Here is a 12,751-nt window from a genome sequence, read left to right as displayed (position 1 = left end):
AAACTTCGCACTGAAGCTTCCAGCCTAAGCAACTAGGTAAGAAAAAGAAATCAAAGGCATCCAGAAAGGAAAGGAAACAGTCAGCTGTCTCTGCGGGCAGATGACCTGAGCCTTGTACACAGACGGTCACAAGGAGCCCACAGCGACGCAGCACCGAGAACTCTCCTGACTGAGAGAGAGCTCAGCCACGTGGCGGGATGTAAAGTCAACGTGCAAAAATCAGTTCTGTTTCCACATGCTTGTAACAAACAACCCAGAAGCGAAAATAAGGAATCAATTCCATTTCTAACAGCAACATAAGGAGTGCGGCAGCTAGGGGTGCCTCTAGCAGGAGAAGTGCTGGGTTGTGCGCGGAAAACCACGGAACACTGCTGACGGGAATTACAGTTAAATGGAAAAGCATCCCGTGTTCTTGACGTGAGACTTACTGCTAAGACGGCGATGCTCCGCAAGCTTGTCTGCAGACCCGGTGTGCTCCCCATCAAACCCTTAGCTGGCTTTTTTGTGTGGAAATAGACAAACGGACACTAAAATGCATGTGGAAATACAAGGAAAGCAGAATAGTCAAAACCACCTTGAAAAAGAAGCACTGGGTTGCAGGACTCCCATGTCCTGGTTTCAAAATCTACCTCGAAGCCAGTGTGGTTCTGGCGCCACAGACAGACGCCCAGATCAACAGAACGGTACGGAGAGTCGGAAGCGGACCCTGGCACTGGTGGTCGACAGATTTTACATAAGGATCAGAAGGCAAAGCAGTGGGAAAGGACAGTCTTTTCAACAAGCTGCGCTGGGACCGCTGGGCAGCCCCCTGCGTGCACAAAAATTACCCACACGTTAAAAACCGTCCCAAAATGTACCGAGACCTCAGTGTCTGTGAACCTGTTGGAAGAAACACAGGCCGGCATCTCTGTGAGCCCAGACTGGGCACTAGTGTCTTTGCTCTGACGTCAAAAGCACAAGGAACAAAAGGAAAAATATATCAGTTGGACTTTATCCAAAGTAAAAACTTGGTACGTCAAAGACACAGAGCGAAGAGAAAACCACAGAACGGGAGGAAACATGTGCGGGCGGTGTATCTGACAAGGGGCTCGAGTCTAGACGCCAGAAACGACTCTGACTCCCAATCATAGCAGAAGAGAAGTGACCCGGCTTCTTAAAGGGCGGAGGACACTTCTCAGAGCAACGGCCACAAGCGGCTGCCGAGTGCCCGGGGAGAGGCCCCGCGCCGTTTGCGGTCGGGAAGACGCAGGTGAGCAGCGCGGCGTGGTGCCGTGCGACCCTGCTGCCCCCGACCTGGCGGTGTCCCCGAAACACGCACATGTCGGGAGTGTGGCTGAGCTGGGAGGGCATCAGGGCAGCGGATGAGAGCGACAGGACAGGAGGGGGAGAGGTCAGCCTCCGTCACCACCCGTGAGGGCGGAAGCGAGCAGAGAAAACTGGACAGACGCCCACGCCCCTGTCTCACTGCCCCGTGAACCGCTGCCCCATCGGGGGTCCGCTGGGTGGGCGCAGGTGTGCAGGGCCCCAGCCAAAGGCCCGGCAGTGTCACGGACCCTGGGGCTGGGGTGGGGAGTGGGCTGGCCGTGAAGGGAGGGGCTCCGGTGCTGGGTCAGAGGTGGGGGGCGTGCCTGCAGGGTCCCCTCCTGCAGGGAAGTCTGCACAGACAGGCCTGAAGGGGAGGCCTCCCAGGGTGTCAGGTGAGGGGACTCAGGGCTGAGCTGCGGGGCCCGGGACACAGACACGAGGCAGGAGGGTGACCGGGGCCTGGGTCCCTGCCTGCAGCTGCCCCGAGAGCCCGGTGCACGGCCATCACCCAGTGTGGTTTGGGGGGGTGTGGGGGCGGCTTCCCTGGGAGCCCCCAGGCGGGGCCGCTGTAATCCGCCGTGGTCCGGCCTGGAGAGTCACACGGCGGGTTCAGCGCAGGGGCTGAGGTCCTCAGTGAGCCGACAGGGCAGCAGCAGCGCCCACTGCGGACAGACGAAGAATCAACCCCCATTCCATCAACTGACGGATAAACAGAAGTGGTCAGTGCATCTGATGGAATACTGCTCTGTAAGGGGGAGGAACGGACACTGCCTCGCACTGCACCGCGGTGGGCCGGGGACCCTGACGCTGGGGGAAGCCAGCCACACGCTCGTGTGCCGTGAGTCTGTTACGGTGGAGCGTCTGTTACAGGCAAGTCTGAGGGCCAGTAAGCCGGCGGACCGGCACCCGGGGACGGGGAAGGTCGGCTGAGGGCACAGGGTCCCGTTGGGGGTGATGAAAACGCTCCAGAACTAGACCGTGCTGACGGCTGCACGGCTCGGTGAGCACCCTGAATTTGCACACTTGAAGTGGGTTGATTTCATGGCACGTGAATGGTGTCTTAGGAAAGCTTCGTGGAAAACGACGGTGACCGGAAAAGACTCACACTTACGGGGCCGGAATCCGAGGTGACCAGTGGAACGCGAGGGCAACCACGTCGACCCAGGCACCCCTCCGCCCTCGTGCCGGGGTCCTGCTGGCGGGTGAGCCGGAGCGCGGCTGGAGTTTATGTTCAAGTGTGCTCTGTGCTCCTTCATTCGTTATTTGAGAAAAATTTACACACCAAAAAGCACAGTTTTAATTAAAAATACTTGACAATTGTAGATACCCAGGTGACCACCACTCCAGCCCCAAACTACAGAAAACTTCCGTCGCCCCAGGAAGTCCCCTGGAGCCCTTTCCGGTCCCCCCACCAGCGGTGCCTCCACGTGCCTGCGGCCACCACCGTTGGCTGCGCCCGTTCTGAGACCCGCTCGCGTGGCAGCGCAGGGGAGCGCCGTGGCTGGTGCGTTCTGCCCCGCGGGCGTCCCGGGCCTTCGCCAGCGCTGCCGCGGCGCCCCTCCTTTGTGGGGAGTTCCCGCTGCACGGCTGCCCTGCAGTTTGTTTATCTGGTCTCTGGGGGGACCCTCGGGGCTCTGCGCGGTGGGGTGATCACGAACAGCACCGCCTGGCTGTTTCCGTGCGTGTCTTCCCGCCGCCCTGGCTCTGTCCCTCCTGGTGGATGTCTGCCCCCCTGGCCCCCGCAGGGATGCCTTCGGGGAGCGTCCTCTCTGGGCCCTGCTGTCTCTCTAGTGCCGACCTGCGCATTCATTTCTTCCATGAACGTCTATGCGGTGCTTTCCAAGGACTGGGAACTGGGTGGACTGGACCCCGCGCTCATTCTCCGGGGGACGGGGAGGCAACGAGCAAGCGATCGACGCACACGTCGATAAGCGTGAGTGTGTTCAGATACCCAGGGAGTGGGGCAGAGAGAGGAGGGGGCGGGGTGGGGAGGGGCCCACGGTCCGTTCGGGGGGGTGGGTGGGTCCAGGACCCCAGGGGCAGCACGGCGCTGTGGTCACCTGCGGGGTTACCTGTCCCTGTGCTGAGCCAGGGCTGAGGGTTCCAGGCCGCACCCCGGCCGCTGGGGGGCAGTTGGTCATTTGTGGGGCGCAGCCCCGTGACCCCAGCTCCCATCAGCAAGCGTCTCAGCCGGAGTTTGGGGATGTCACAGGGAACGAGAGAAAGGAGGGCAGCCCATGTCCAGCGTACGGAACGGTCATGCAGAGCCCAGCGGTCCATTGGTCAGAGAAAGAAACCGCTGCTCCCCCTGGAGTGACCGGCAGCGGGGGGAGAGAAAACCCTCTCGGTGGGGAGATGGCAGCTGGCCCAGCGCTCCCAAAGCCCCGGGGGTGGCCGCTGCCTGTCACTCCTTGTCCTCGGTCACCGTTCCAGCCCTGAGTCCTGGAAGGTGAGGAGGGAAAAAGAGGATGGCGCCCGTCAGTTCCGGACGCGCAGGGAAACGGCCTCGGAGAGCTGCCAGCTGCTCGCCCAGACGTCTGGGCGCCTCCTCCTGACCAGGCACCACGGTGGGCGGGGGCGGCCCAGACCCCGCCCTGGTGCCCGGCCGTCCCCCGCAGGCCAGCCTCCCCATCCACACTCTGCCTCCTCCTCAGCAGGGCCTTCGGCTCCTGGGCTCCCGGCCTCCTCTGGGGCCATCAGAGAAACGAGATTTCGTGTTGCCCCTGCTGCCTTCCCCCACGGCGTGCTGTGGGGCCTCCGACAGCTGGAAATCGGTGGATTGCAGGGGGACCTGTCACCGCAGGGCGTGCCGTCGGCCTTGGTGGCAGCGGTGGCGGGAGGCAGGGTGGCGTGGAGGTGCCGTCAGCTGTGGTGACGCCATTTGCCTCCCTTTCCACAGGCAGAGGATGCTCTGAGCACACGGCTCTATCTCAGGGGCACAGCCAGCAGCAGCTCCTGCCGCTGCGTGTGAGCCGGGCTGGCGGGGTGCACCCCTGGGCGCCACAGCTGAGGCCGGAGCCTGGCCTCACTCACTCCCCCCTGCGCTCCCGGGCTCCGGGGAGGCCTCCTCCCTAAGCGTTGCCCACGGCTCACCTGCCAACCGCTGGGCCCCAGGCTGAGAAGCCCTGCCTCCAGACTCCGCAGAAGGTCTGGTCCCAGCTGGGTGGGTGGGATGTGGCCTTGGACAAGGTGCTCGAAGGGTGAGCTGGGGTCTCTGCCTGTATGAAGGGGCAAGGGTCAGCCCACGCCGGGGGCACCCGTGGCAGTGCTGGGCCGGGGTGCGGGCCCAGAGCCCGGCCGAGAAGCAGAGAGTGGCCGGGGGAGGCTCTGCCCTGTGTCCTAGAACCCAGGCCACGTGCCGGCGGCCGGCCCAGGGCAGCGTGGGAAGAGACTGGGGGTGTCGGGGGGCTCCAGCAGTGGCTGTTTCTGGCTAGTTCTTAATGGGTTTCTTTGATTTTCCTGCATCCGCCCAAGCTTCCCATACGGAACAGGCAGGGCTGATCAAATGAGAAAGCTTTGAGCAAATCCCCGGGATCAAGCCACCCGCCTCGGAGCTGACCGCCTCGCAGTCTGCCGGGCACGGGGCCCGCTCCCGGCTCTGCACGTGCGACAGTGTCTGTCCCCACATCCCACCTTCACAGGGGAGGGGGCTCTGGTCAAGAATGGTGCCGTCACGCACCTGGTCACCGTTAACTTGGAATGTGACCTCGGTGAATAGCACCTGGCGTGTTTACAAGAGCCCGAGGCTGGGATCCACCATGTGCCTGGACCCGAGTGGGTTCAGTGGGTGAGCGGGCCCCAGTGGGCAGACGCTGCCATCTGTGGTCAGCGATGGGCTCCCCGAGGCTGAGGGCCTGGGCTGGGGAGGTGAGGAAGTTCCCAGGGGAGCTCGTGGGGCTGGGATGTGAACCCGCATGGTTGCCTTCCTGAAGGGCTCAGGCCAGCAGCAGCAGATGGGTGGTGGACTGGCCTGAGGCCACGCAGTGACTCCGTGGCCCCTGTCCCTGGCCCCATGAAGCCTTAGCCTCCTCTGTGAAATGCAGTCATTGGTCACCTGTCCCCCCTGCCGACCAAGAGACCTAGCCAGGGGTAACAGAGCAGGGCAGCTCTCCAGGCCGTGGGGACGAAGGCCAGCCAGGGCGGCTTGTCTGGCACTGGAGTCCCGGTTAGAGGGTCCGGAGCTACACCCTGCTGGGCAGACGCACTGTTTTTCCAGGAGCTGCCTGAGAAAGCTGGTCAGCCGCAGGTGCTGGTGCAGCAGGAAGAGTCTTCCGGCACGTTCCACGGGAGCCAAAGCCCTCTGTCCTGTGGCCCCTGCCCCGAGACGCTGGCCTTCTGAGGGGGCTCTGGTGTCTGAATGTAAGAAATCTGCAGGGATTCTGGTGCAGGCCGGCGGCTGGCTAGCACTGTGAGCACTGGGCCCTTTCCCCGTCCAGAGACCACGCTCCTCAGCCGTCAGCCTGCGACCCGCAGCCTGCCTCCCGGGCTGCTGAGGCGGGTGCCAGATGTGGCAGGCTGTTCTGAAGGCCGCAGGCTCGTGGGTGGTCATCAGCACAGGGGACACAGCCTGCCCGCCCCCATGCACAGGGAGACAGATGGCCAAGCCTGTGCCAAGCGCGGGCGGAGGCTCTGCACTGTCCCGCCTGGTGCCCGCCCCCCCGGGGAGCACGGAGCCTATGTCCCTGCCAGGCTCGGGCCTCTCAGCTGCCCCTGGGCACAAGGGCACGAGGCTGCGCCCAGGAGGGAGCCCCGGGTTCTCCCTGGCTCTGCCCGCCGCCTGCCTGAAGGAGACATCCGGCTGGTGTGGGGGTCCTGGAGGGGAGAGACCCCGGGCAGCGGGCGGGGCGTGTGGGTGTGTGTCCTGTGTGTGCGTCAGAGGGCTGTGAGTGTGTGTGAGCGCACACACATGTGCGGGAGCTCGTGCGTGTCTGCGAACGGTGTGCATGGGAACGAGCCTGTCAGCACGTGTGTCTGTGTCTGAGCGCGGGGTGAGCACGCGTGTGTGCGCCCGCGAGCGTGTGCCTGTGTGTGTGCGGCGCCTGACCTCCGTCGGAGGAGGGTGCAGGGCCGGCGGAGAAGCACGGTGCCGCCGAGCTGAGTTCCCCCGCGGGGGGGCCCGGAGCGACGGGCAGGTCGGGGCGGGGAGGAAGCCGGCTTCGGTTCCGACCCGTCAGCACCCAGCACGTCCACTGCTGCTGAGCGGACGCAGACCAAAGCCCAAGGAAGAGTCTAAGGCAGTGTCTCCACACTGTCCTCTCCTTCACCAAGGACATCTTAATGTCAAAAAGGTGGCCGGGGGTCTCAGAGCAGAGGGCTGTCTTCAAATCGAGGCAAGAAGGGCCCGAGGACCGGCTGCCACGCAGGGGCCCCCACGGGAGCCCAGGGCGCGACGGGCCGGTGCCCGCAGCCCCACCCGCTGCGGGCGCTGCAGCTGTTGCAGAGGTCAGACCCCACGGGCCCCTCCCACCGGCCCAGCCGTGGCCGTGGAACCGTGGCTCCTGTCCCCGGGAAGTGGTCTAGCCGCCTCCATGGGCCCTGTCTGCCCACGACCTCCGCTTCCACCAGGAAGGACCGCTCCCGCCTGCCGGAGCCGTGCCAGCACCCCGGGAGAAACACCGAGTCTCAGGTTCTGGGCGAGGCCGCCTGAGGGCTGTGTGGGTCCGACCCCCGCAGACGGGGTGGGAGGCCGGCAGGCGGAGAAGAAACGGAGAAGCAACGCTTGCTCCAGAAATCAGCCCTCTGCCTCAGGTTCCCGCCCCTCCCCGGTAACAGGACCGGCGCGGGGGCAACCTGACCTCTGAGCCCCCAGGATAAGCGCCCGACGCTTGGAAGATCGTGCGGAGGAAGAAGCCAGGAGGAGCCCTGTGTCAGGACGGCGCCCCCCAACCCCCACCGCATGCTGGGGGCGCCCCCCAGCGCCCAGCCCAGCCCGGCCTGGGTCCTCTCCCGGCCTCGGTGCAGCCCCTCACCCTCCACGACAGGTGCAGCACGTCGCCCGCCTTCCCTATCAGCTGTGAGTGGGGTGGGGAGCAGCACAAATGTTTAATTTATCACTCATCCCAGGAACTGGGGGAAAATAATGATTCTGTCCTGAGCACCGAGGGAACGTTATTTACAGCCTCAAACACTCACAACAATGTGGATGCAAGAGAGGGCATGGCTGTACTTAGAGCAGTTGGTCCCAAGTGGAAAGGAAGGCACTGAAGAGCGAAACAGCACCTTCCTTTAAACTGCTCGCTCTGAGAACGGCAAGGCCGGCGGCCTCCCGGGGAGGCTGCGCGCCGGAGAGGCAGGTGCAAGACGAAAATAAGAACAAAGGCGTCGCAAAGGCACCGGCTGTCGCGGCGGGGCGGGCCGGGGGCCGGGCGGCTTTCTTGTTATTTAAAGTCACGTTTGTACTGACTCCGGCATCCGTGTCCTGGCGAGGCTGGAGACGCACGCGGAGCTCCGTGGCCGCCCGAGCTGGCCGTTGGGGCTGTCTGCCCTGGGTGCCGAGGCGGCGGGCGGGGTGGGCACGGCTGACTCGGCTTCCCTGCTCTTGAGAAGAGAACCAGCACTTCTCTCCCTGGAGCTGAGATGAATAATGAGCAAGAAAGGAGCGCTCTGAAGATGAAAAATGCCCTCGCTGTGCCGGGGATTAATCATCATATAATTTGTGTTCCACAGCCACGCGGCGACTTAATTACCTGCAGTCAACAGACCGCCGTTGCTCGCGCTCCTCTCCGGGGCGCGGCTCCTATCAGGGCCCCGCGGTGCAGGCCCTCGGCAGAGATTCAGAGCTGTCCCTGCAGCCGCAGAAAGGCCCCGGCAGCGTTTTGTAGGATGATGGGCAGCGAGCAGCCTGGGCGGAGGCTGGCGGCAGAGGCTCCCGGAGCGCAGGCCCGGGAAGGCGGGAGCGGCTCTTCATTTGTGTTGCAAAGACGACCGGTCCGGTGCCCTCCGGAGCCGGCTGAACAGTGTCCCTGGCCCTCAGAGAGCCTGTCCCAAATCGCGGAGGGTGTCAGCATGGACCCCTCCAGGTCTGTTTCCTGCACTGAGTCCCAGTTAAGTCTCTCCAGCAAGTCCTTGGGGGCAAGACCCTGGTCACGGGAGAGGCTTGGGGGTGGGGACTTGCCCCGTTGCCCCTTCCTGAGGCCATAACCGCCGAGCACCTGCTCTCTCCTGGCTGGGGGCTGGCCGTGGGCAGACGCCGGCCAAGTCCTTCATCGAAGGGTCACCCACAAAAGAGCAGGTGCCTCCCCGTGACCTGCAGACAGGACGAGTCCACCCTTAGTGGACGTCCTTAACACGAGCAAACACTTCCAGGGACCCCCTTCCCCATCCAAGGTGTCACGTTCTCTAGTTTATTAAAAAGGTGAATTTAAACTCGTCTTAAGATCAGACGGGACTTGAGAAGATGCAGCCCAGGAAGCAGCTGGACACCACAAGGGCAGGTCGCATGACCTGGGTCCAGTTTGGGCTCCAGGAGCCCCACAGAGACTCCACTTCTGGTGATGGGCATGCAGCCTCCCCAGAGAGAACCTCAGTGTTCTCACCTGGAAAGTGGGGGTGGTGATATGGTCCTCTGAAAGGTGAGCGATGCCCTCTACAGCAAGCTCCCATGGGAGTGCCCCCCTCCTCCTCTGCCTGGTGACAAAGCCCAGCGCCCGGTCCCACCTCTGTGAGCCGGACGAGGCCCCGCCCCTTCCACCCCCAAGCCCTCGGAAGCCGAAGCCCACGCGACCTCCTTGGACCCATGCAGACGTCCGGCAGCTGGAGAAGCCCGAGGTCCGGAGCTGCCTCTGAGGAGCAGGGCAGAGAGGCTGAACTGAGCAGTGGGGGCCTCAGCTCCTTGCTGTCTGGTCCCTGATCCAACCACGTCCATCACTGTCAGCTCCAGGGTGGCGCAGTGCCACCAGCTCTCCCACTGACGGCAGCCCGCCCTCGGAGCACCGAGGGACCACTCCCACCCCAAACCGGCTCCCTCTGGAGGAGAGGGCCTGGCAGCATTCCAGAATCCCGAAGCCCCTAGTGGGCTCTCCTGCAGCCTGCGGGGCTGGGGGCACTGTCCTAGGGTCAGGGAGATGCCCCGATCCGATGAGTCACCTCCCTGATTCAGCCGTCCAGGTCCAGGTGACGCATGTTCAGACGGAAGGGGCAAGCCTCTCCCCAAAAGGTTAAGCCCCGCAGTCTTTACAAGGAGGTGTAAATTATTTTGATTAGGTAACCTTTTGCACCCTTTTAGGTGAGTGGGACCAGAGAGACTTGATTGGAGGAAGCAGATTGGAGGAAGTGCCCCTCAAGGATGCTAGTGGTGGGAGGGACATCAGGGGACAGTGGCTGTCCAGGAAAAGGCCAGACTCTCCCCCCTTGCAAAGCTGCAGCTCAGTGCCACCCCAGCCAGCACACAGCGAATGCCACCTACTGTTGCACATGCTCTTGGGTTTTCTGGACATCAGAGACGGTGGAAACTTGCACGTGGATGGTGCTAAAAGCTGTGTGCCCCCCTCCTCCGCAGCACCCCCCCCACACTGTGTCTGAGCCCAGGTGACCTGAGGTCCCAGGGCCACTCCTGCCACCAGCAAGCTCACAGGGACCAGGGCGGCCCAAATGCCCTCTCCTGGCCGTCTGAGCAGGTCATGGAGGGGCCAGGGGCCTTGATCCTCTTGCTTGAAGGGAAACTGGAACACCTCGATGTCCAACAGCTGTGGCCCAGGACCCCTCTGTCGGGAGCGGGAGCTCTCATGGCGGCTTGATCGGTGCCTCTCTCGGGAGGACTTGCAGGTGGGGAACCGGTTATGTCTGATACTCACGCCTGACTGACCCCAAGTCACAGCTGTGCAGCTCCGGGCTGGCAACGCTTGGAAGAGGAATCTGCCTCCCGCGAGAGGCTGTGGGTCACAGAAGCTCCCCACGGCGGGTCCCGTTTAACCCGAGGCGGCTGGGGTTTGCCTTCGGCCGAGGGGTGAAACCCCCGAGGCACACCCTGACCTGGCTTCAGCTCTTGCTTGCTGTCCCGTTGGACACAGTCTGTGGGGAAGTTGCCCACATGAAACGCTCGTGAAACAGGTTATGACGTGCTACAGAACTCACTAAATGAGTTTGGAAATTTCTAGATGGATTCTTGAGTTTAGAGAGACCCGCCGTCTTGATTGCCAGATGGGACACGGACTGCCACTGCTGAAGCTGGGACAGCCCTCGGCAGACAGACCAGTTGATCAAGAGCCCCCAGAGGCGGCCACATTGTCTGTACACGGCACCGCCACCCGACTTCCCTCCGTCGTGATTGGCCGGCAGCCAGCCAATCAGAGGCTTCCCTGGGATTCTTCACCTGGTGTTGCCGGGTCATGTTCTCGCTGCCTTCCCAGCCACAGAGCAGGATGGTGGTGATTTATCTGTGGCTGTGGCCACGTTCTCTCTGCCTTCCAGAGAGCTCACCTCTGTTGAAGGAGACAAAGAGCCCAGGCAAGAGATCACGTGGGTGCCAAGGAGAAGGTACTTACGTGCGGTAAATGCTTAATTCCACCCGGTGCTTCTCCCGTGGCAGCGTGTCTCCAGGATTAGGTTTGTTCATTCCACCCGCATCTCAATACCCTTCAGCAAGGTTAATCCTGCTCTAATGCAAGTCTAAAAATTAAAACCGCTGTGATGAACAAATGTTGTGGGCAGCCTCGTCCCATTCGTCTACGCAGAGTAAACATATTTGCACACGGCTCTGGGAACAGCGCTTCGGAGCGGGCAGCGCCTGCGGTCACCGCGGCTTTGGTCTCTCTGCTGTTCGCTCCGCGCGTTGTAGGTGACTGTCCCCGGCCAGCTCGCCGCCACTCAAGCAGAGAGCAAAGCGGCCTGTGCTCTGGTCCCTGCGAACACAGAGCAGGGGAGGGCGGGGTTCAGGAGCTATTTAAGGGGGTGAGAATGCGCTCCTGGAGTGTTCTCGTCTGTCCACAAGCTTTACAAATACCTTCAAAAATGACCAACCACCACACCACACAAAACAAAACAACACCAAAAGAAAAAAGAAAAAAAATCCCTGCTTCCTGATTTGTCTTCCCTGAGTTTTCTGAGGGTGAGAATGGCTTCCACCCAAGCAAATCACAAGGAGGACACAGCGAGACCTGTCTTCCCCGCGGTGTGCTCGGGTTTGTAGCTCAATTAGGATGTGAAACACAGGCCCCAGGTGGGCAGGGTCTCCCGTGGAGCTGCCCCCCAGCGTCCCCCGCTGGCGTTGCGGTGCAAACATCTCCGGTCCTGGGCACGCCGAGGGCTCTGAAGGGGATTATCTGCCTCCTGAGATATAAATTCCAATTTGCTCTGACACAAGCTATTACCCTGCAAACACGGGTCGTCTGTCTTCAGGTGCCCGGCAGACGCTCAGGCTGGCGTTATTATCTCTGGGAAATTAAGCTGGCCCGAGGGTGAGGACCGCTTCCTGCCGGAGCCCGGCCACCCTGCCTCCTGCCGCCCTGACCTCCAGGCGCCGGGTTGGGGGAGGTGGCTGAGCCCCTCGGGATCCTCGGTGGCAGGAGGGGGAGCCGTGGAAAGCCCGGTGTGGCTGCCAGCCTCGGGGGAGGCAGGCAAGAGGCCGGCAGGGCTGGACCGGAGACAAGGCAGGAGCAACAGGCAGGGGGAGCGGAGGCCAGCAGACCCGGGTCTCTCCACAGCCCGCAGCACCGGGCGGGAGGGTCCCTCCCGTCTAGGGCCTTGGGGCCGCCCCCCGCTCTGGGGGCCTGTGTGCCAGCACCCCCGGCCACCGTCACCGTCTTCCCAGAGCTGACCCTTCTCTTAGTCAAAGTGTGGTTGTTTACAGCGTTGTGTTAGTTTCCGGTGCCCAGCGTGGTGAGGCAGTCATGCCTGTACGCGTTCCTCTCCACACCGTTCTTCATTTCAGGCCATTATAAGGCACTGAATATGGTTCCTGCGCTCTGCAGTGAGGCCTTGTTGTTCATCTATTTCACACGTGTTACCTGCGAACCCCGGACCCCCGATCTACCCCTCCTCGCCCGCCCGCCCCCCCCGGTGACCGCAGGGTTGCTCTCCGTGCCTGTGAGCCTGCCGGTTTTGCGAATATGTTCGTTTGCGTCCTTTTCCCCTTAGATTCCACGTGTAAGTGGCATCGCGGTTTTGCTTCACTTTGGATGGCGATCCCTTCTCTCTAGGCGGCTTTGCCGAGCTCTGGTCCACAGCTTATAACAGTCCCTCACGCAGCACGCGCAGCTCGACGCTCTTAGCGTATCTGCCGAGCGGGGCACATTCTCAGTTTAGAACTTTGCGCCACCCTAGCGGTCGCCCCCCTAGCGGTCGCCCCCCGGGCCCCTCCCCCAGCCGCCGGCAAACCCGACATACCTTCCGACCCCAGGGAGCCGCCTGTTCCGGACGTTCGGTACCAGTGGGCTCAGGCAGCTGTGGTCTTGTGACTGGCTCCTTCCCTCGGCACATTCTGAAGGCTCGTCCGTGTTTATCGTGAGTC

Source organism: Camelus dromedarius, chromosome 10, assembly GCF_036321535.1.
Source record: "Camelus dromedarius isolate mCamDro1 chromosome 10, mCamDro1.pat, whole genome shotgun sequence".
In the NCBI taxonomy this organism is placed as follows: Eukaryota; Metazoa; Chordata; class Mammalia; order Artiodactyla; family Camelidae; genus Camelus; species Camelus dromedarius.
The sequence above is the reverse complement of the archived record's forward strand: the minus strand, read 5'-3'. Positions refer to the sequence as shown.